The following is a 7,534-nucleotide window of genomic DNA, read 5'->3' as shown; positions in this document are numbered from 1 at the left end:
GATTCATACCAGGTTTGCAAGGGTGGTTCAACATCAGAAAATCAATCAATGTAATCCACCACATAAACAAAACAAAGGAAAAGGACCATATGATTATATCAATTGATGCAGAAAAGGCATTTGATAAAATCCAACATCAATTCCTGTTTAAAACTCTCAACAAAATAGGGATAGAAGGGAAATTCCTCAATATAATAAAGGGTATATATGCAAAGCCAATGCCCAATATCATTTTTAATGGCGAAAGACTCAAGGCATTCCCCTTACAAATGGGAACCAGACAGGATGCCCTCTATCACCACTTCTATTTAACATTGTGTTGGAAGTCCTGGCCAGGGCAATAAGGCAAGAAAGAGAAATAAAAGACATACATATTGGCAAAGGGGAATTAAAACTATCTCTATTTGCAGATGATATGACCCTATACATAGAAAACCTAAGGTACTCAATAAAAAGACTACTGGAACTAATAGAGAGGTTCAGCAAAGTGGCAGGATACAAGATCAACATACAAAAATCAGTTGGATTTCTCTACAGCAGCAAGGACTCCTCTGATAAAGAAATAAGGGAAACCATACCATTCACTATAGCTACGAAAAGGATAAAATATCTAGGAATAAACCTCACCAGAGTCACAAAAGACCTATACAGAGAAAACTATAAAACACTGCTACGAGAGACAACAAGGGTACTACATAAATGGAAGAACCTGCATTGTTCATGGATAGGTAGACTAAACATTGTGAAAATGTCAATACTACCTAAAGCAATCTATACATTTAACACAATCCTGATCCAGATTTCAACAAAATTTTTTAAGGACATGGAAAAACTAATTACTAATTTCATATAGAAAGGAAAAAGACCTAGAATAAGCAGAGCACTTCTCAAGAAGAAAAACAAAGTGGGAGGGCTCACACTCCCAGATCTTAAGAACTATTATATAGCCACAGTAGTCAAAACAACATTGTATTGGTACAATGATAGACAGATAGACCAATGGAACAGAATCAAAAGCTCAGGCATAGACCCATCCATCTATGGACAACTGATCTTTGATAAAGGCCCAAGCCCATTAAATGGGGAAGGGATAGCCTTTTTAACAAATGGTGCTGGCAAAACTGGATATCAACCTGTAGAAAAATGAAACAAGACCCATACCTCATCCCATACACAAAAACAAACTCAAGCTAGATCAAAGACTTAAATGTAAAACCCAAAACTATAAAATTCCTCAAAGATAAAATAGGGGCAAATCTGGGAGCCCTAACTTACAGCATAAATAGACTGTCAAGCATAACCCAGAATGTGCAGGAGATAGAAGAGAAGCTAGATGGCTGTGACCTTTTAAAAATTAAATTCTTGTGCACATCGAAAGATTTCATCGAAAGAGTGAAAAGAGAACCTACAGATTGGGAGAAAATATTTGCCTATGACATATCTGACAAAGGATTTATCTCTAAAATCTACAGAAAACTTCAACACCTCAACACCAAAAAGACAAATAACCCAATTCACAAATGGGCAAAAGACTTGAACACCAAACACCAAAGACACTTCACCAAAGAAGATACACAAGCAGCCAACAAACACATGAGAAATTGCTTATGATCATTAATCATTAGGGAGATGCAAATCAAAACAACAATGAGACATCATCTCATTTCAGCAATAATAGCAAAGTTCAAGAGATCAGATAGTAACAAATGCTGGTGGGGTTGTGGAGAGATTGGAACTCCTGTGCACTGCTGGTGGGATCGTAAAATGGTACAACCATTGTGGCAAACGGTATGGCGTTTCCTTAAAAATCTGAAAATGAAAGTATCATTTGACCCAGCAATTCCATTACTAGGAATATATCCTAAAGAGGTGAGAGATTTCTGGGCTTTCCTGTATTATGATGTGAATTTTTCATCCATGAACATTATAAAAGTAAAACTATGTGGCCATACATTGTTGTTGAGTGCAGTGGAGTCACTTCTCAGGGTATAAGGACCCTCTGTGATAGAGCAGAACTGACTAATCATGTTTTCTAGGCTGGAATCTTTACAGACGTAGATTGCCCATTTTCCCCTGTGGAGCTACTGGGTGTGTTTGAACTACCCTCTTTATGGTTAGCAGCCAAGCTTTCAACTGTTGCATGTCCAGAGCCCTTTGTACCAATACACAAAATTGGTATATATGAAGGAAACAAATAAATAAATAATGTAAAAATAATTGGTTTGTTTAGTTGTGTAATAGTGGGTAAATTAGCACTATTTTCTTCCTCCTGTGTTGAAATATTGCCTATTCAGAGGAAAACAAATAAAAAAGTATGTTTATAATTGTTGGTTTGTTTCTGTAAATATTTGTGCCTGTGCTCATATGTTTGGAAAGGGAAGGGAGAGTAGTTGGCCTATATGGAAAAGTTATAATTGCTTACTTTCTCTTTATTTGGAGGAATGAAGAAATGATTCTAATTACAAAAGAGGTAAAGGCAATCTATGAAGTATTGCCCTGGTGAGAATGGTTGTATTACATGATTGATTAACAGAAAAAAAAAAATATTATTGCTTTTCCTTAATACCACATATCAAAGGAATTCAACATTATTTAATATGTTCCTTGTATATAATATTGTCTGGCCATTAACAAGAGGACAAAGATGTTTTTTTTTTCCTGGTGAATTCTCTACCCAACAGTAACTTTCTGAAGGCTTCTTTCATGGCCTCATTCCTGAGGCTATAGATTATAGGGTTGAGAGTTGGGGGTATTACTGTATAAAAGATAGAAATCATAAGGTCAAAAGCAGTTGGAGAATCTGAAGTTGGTTTGAGAAAGTCAAAGATACCAGTGGAAAGAAAAAATGAGACAACAAAGAGGTGGGGCAGGCAGGTAGAGAAGGCCTTGGATCAGCCCTCAGCAGAGGGTATTCTTAGAACTGTGGAGAAGATGTGGATGTAGGAGAGGACAATGGAGGTGAAGCAGATCAATGCTATTACAGGTACGAAAGCATCTACTCCAATTACTCCTAGGTAATTTATTAGAACAGGAGAGCTTTAACAACTGAGGTATGTCACAAAAGAAATGGTGGATTATTTTGGGCCTACAGAATGTGACAGAGAATGTGGCTGTTGTGTACAAGATTCCTGAGATGCTTCCACTTAGCCATGTGGCTATCACAGCCCATTTATACTTACTAGGATCCATGATGACTTCATAGTGCAGTGGGAAGCAGATGGCTGCATAGCGGTCATAAGACATCACTGTGAGAATGGCCACTTCAGCCCAAGCCAAAGATGTGAAGAAGAAAACCTGGAGTATGCACTGACCATGGGAAATATAGCCATCGTTCATCAGAGAATTGTCAATAGACTGAGGGCCAGTGATAGAAATGAAGGAGAGGTCCAGAAGGGACAGGTGCTTTAAGAAGTAGTACATGGGAGATTGGAGACATTGGTCCAATGTGGTGATGGTGATAATAATGAGGTTACCTGCCAAAGATAATAGGTATATCATCAAGAACAGAAAAGCATGTAAAATCTGTAGCTTACAAATGTCAGAAAACCCCATGAGGAGAAATGCACTCATTGTGGTTATGTTTTCTATGATTATTTTGAAGATGCCAATTGTGACAGCTGGAAGAAAATAGGATGTGGAAAATACCATATAAAAATAATAAGCAACATTTTGCTTCATTTATTCATCATTACTTCTTTCCTTTTTTTTTTCATCATTACTTCTTAAAACAATTATTTATTGTTATATGTTATCAGCTGTGCCCTACATGTTTGGGATCCAAACATGTAGCTTACAGTCTATAGTAGTAAACTAGTAATTGTAATTGTGTCAAATATGATAAAGTCACTGGTCCATCACACAAAATTAATTACATTTGAATCACCAAAACACCCACCAACTTCCATTTCTACTAATAAAAATGCATTGCTTTCTTTCAAGTTAACAACTAGAAAAGCAGAGATCGGCTATTGTACAGATATCTGAAAGCTGGTTTTATTCATTTCTGTATAGTGGACTGATCTTTCTTAGTAGAAGGAATGGCCCTGTGCAAGAAATATTGTACTGAGAATTGAAAAACGGGTTAAGTGGCTGGACAGGATAATCCCTAAAATCCTTTCCCAGCAAAAAATTCTGTCATAGGGAGAGCCTCTGTAATTGTGGAGCCAAGGCCAAATTTTGTAGTTACTGACTTTCCAATTAACATCTTCTTTAATGGAAATCTCATTGAAATGAAGAGCAAAAACACTTTTTGCAAATGAAATACTTACACGATACTCTCAGACTCAGCATCTAATCTAATTTTCTGGAGTATTTTCTGGTATCTGACTTAATTTTCTCTTTGAATGTTCATTTCATTCACCTTCTCTTCTCATTTTTTGCCACATCAAAGAGAATCTGAGAGGAAAAAAGTGATATATATTTCTGAGAAGGGAGAAATCAAGTTTTATTTCATTGCCAGTGTTTTGAGTTTTGTGGGAGGGAAATAACCAAGATTTCTCCCTTTATTAGGAGCTCTGGTGGCATAGTGCCTAAGGCATTTGACTCCGAACCAGAAGGCTGGCAGTTCAAACCCATCATCCGCTCCTCAGAAGGCAGATTGGGCAAACTATTTCTGTAGCGATACCACCTTGGAAACCGGAGGTGGGTCGCTGTGAGTCGGAACCGACTCAACTGCAGTGAGTTTTTGTTTCCCTTTATTAAGATAACCCAAACCAAACCCGTTTGCCATAGGGTCAATTTCAACTCACAGCGAAGCCTATAGCACAGAATATATCTGGTCTATAATGCTGGTTTCCAAGGCTGTAATCTTTACGGAAGCAGACTACCACATCTCTTCTCCCACAGAATGTATCTTGGGTTCAAACTGCTAGCCTTTCAGTTAGCAGCTGAATGCCTTAATCACTGTACCACCAGAGCTCCTTCACTTCATTTTCCTTGATATTTTTCATTCCCTCTGTGACTTCTGAGCAACAATTTGAAAACTGCTCTGTCAAGTCTCTTTGGTGACTTCCCCCCAAATGTTTTTTTTTTTATATTTTAGCAATCTATCTTCTAGAAATGATGATTGGGAGAATCTCAAATTTGGAGGCCAGCATCCTTCCGCCCATACCTTATCATTTTGAGAAAGGCTTTTCTTGGTCAATTCAACAGCCCTCTCCTTCACTCTATTTTTCTAATGTCTGATGCCAGTCTTACCTGCTGACATCCAGACTTATTTTTCCTCTCACATTTCTTTTCTTCCCTGAAGAATGAACTTGACATTTGAGCATTCCATTTTCACATCATACTGTCTGACATGGGTCAGTGATCTTAGATTTATAATAAAAATAGGTACTAAATTAAGGAAAATATTGAACACATCTGCTTTTGTTGCCAAAGTACTCTTTCTCTTACTCTGTGAAAATGAAACATAAGGTTAATCTATCTAGAATTCTCCTAACTTTACCCATTTCTATCAAAACCTCACACTAGATAACAGAAAACAGAGAGCAATGTGGAACAACTAACTGTTTTAGACCAATTTTATATTGCTTCCAACATAATTCTTCTTTTTATTTACTTGTAAAAATGATTGACAGAGACCTTGTCATCTGATCTCTTCTAACTTCAAAAGAGGATAGAAGGATCATTATCAGCATCAATCCAAGGCTGTTTCCTATGAGACATAGCCTGCCTCTGCTACCTCTACTCTTCAAATGTTTTATTTGTTCTGACACCAACCGTCCCTCCTATGGCACTCTCTAATTCTCTACTGGGTTCGGTAATTCATTGTAATGGGCACACAGAACCCACAGACAATACTCAATGGTGAATGTGGCTTATTTGGGAAGGAGCAGATTACAATTCAGGTTCAGGAACACTCAGGATACAGTTTTTCAACCAGGACATCCTCTTCTCAGCCATTCTGCAGGCAAGTCTATCTCTCCTCTGGCTCCAGTCCCAGCAGCTTCTTGGCCTCTGTCTTGCTCAAGCCAGTGTTACAATGTTCTTTTAACTCTGCCAGTCATTGCCCAGAGGCACACTACTCCACCAGCAAGCCTTCTGCCCACAGGCATTCAGCTTTTGCACCTGATGTCTGGAAGCCCACCACACAGTCTCTTCCCAGTCTGCTGCCTCTGCTGCTCAGTCTCTGCTGTTACAGCTTTCTGTCTGCTAAATCCAGGGTGTTACCAGCACAGGATCCCAGGCCAAAGAACTTGCTTTGCTCCAATCTTGTCTTCTTGGTATTAGTCAAGTATCCCCTGTATGCCTCTGAGAAGTCTCATTTTAAGCCTAGTGGGATGACAAAATTGACCAATCTTCATGTTAGTGTTCCTTACACCTTATTTCCATGTTCCCACATGTACAAGGATGTTATGTCCCTTATTTACTTTATTGGCAAGCTATCCAGTCCCCTTGGTGGACCAAAAGAGCTTCACATTTCCAAAGCATCACCCAGTAATTTGGTGGGAGTTACAAAGACTATGGCTAAATGGGTAATATTAAGTAATTGACACAGTCCTGTTTTTTGTCCTCTTTTTTCTTGAATAGCTAAAGTGATAAACAGCTATTGTCCTATTTAATTATTGTCCTACTTAATTTTTACTTTGATTCATTAACTATTTTATTTTGTCAAATTTATACAAGTAATTATCTTCCAACAGGGAAATAAAAGAGTAAACAATCTTAAATGTCCATTTCTATGGGATAGACATCATGCTAGAAATTATCATTAAATAGATTTTATTTAATCCACACAGACATTAGTTCTTCTAGGAACTAAGCTCCATTTTCATAGGAAAAAATAAGGCTCAGAGTACTAAATATCATAATTGAGATCTAATACCCAAAATACTTGGTTTTACTAGTTCATATGCTACATTACATCTTTATATAAGTAGATTGCCCAGTCTTCCTTCCATGGAGTGGTTGGTGGGTTTGAACTGCAAACCTTCTGGTTAGCAAACACCTTAGGCATTATGTCACCAGAGCTCCTTAGGTTGCATCTAAATATCTTTAAATATTAATTAATAAGAGGCATACAGAAGCATTGGAAAAAGGCACAATCACACTGAAAGCATATCCATCTAGGCATCTGTCTTTCATGGTGTTATTAAAAATTATTTGAGGAAATGTTTTACAATTACTTTACTGAATACTTCTATAAAAACACAAAAAATCTTAACATTTATCAACTAACTTATTTCCTACAAATGACTTATTATCATAAGGTATTTATATAAATCTGAATATTGTTAATCTAAGCATTTTCAAGAACATTAATTCCTTCATTTTTAGAATTAATAGTCTTGCTTTTTCAAACTCACACATGAACCTTAGGCTTTCTTCGTTTTGTTTTTACTTTTTTTCTCATTGATCTTTTGCCAAAGAAGTATTCAGGTATTTTTCTTCCATCTCATTAATTCTGTCTTCCATCGCATCAATTCTGCTCATTTGTCCTTCCAATGTGTTATCTATTTCTGACAATTTAGTATTAATCTTCTGGATTTCTATCTGTAGATTTAGAATCATTTCTAATTTTTCATTTATTTTG

The 7,534-nt window shown here is 36.9% G+C and overlaps 1 pseudogene; it reads right to left on the bottom strand.

Moving 5' to 3' along the window:
* Positions 1 to 2,627: 2,627 nt before the first annotated feature.
* LOC103211173 lies at positions 2,628 to 3,588 on the bottom strand (annotated as a pseudogene).
* Between the last annotated feature and the right edge of the window lie 3,946 nt (positions 3,589 to 7,534).

The sequence above is a fragment of the Orycteropus afer genome, unplaced genomic scaffold, assembly GCF_000298275.1.
Source record: "Orycteropus afer afer isolate SDZICR_OR568_19922 unplaced genomic scaffold, OryAfe1.0 scaffold00701, whole genome shotgun sequence".
Classification (NCBI taxonomy): Eukaryota; Metazoa; Chordata; class Mammalia; order Tubulidentata; family Orycteropodidae; genus Orycteropus; species Orycteropus afer.
The sequence above is the reverse complement of the archived record's forward strand: the minus strand, read 5'-3'. Positions and strand labels throughout refer to the sequence as shown.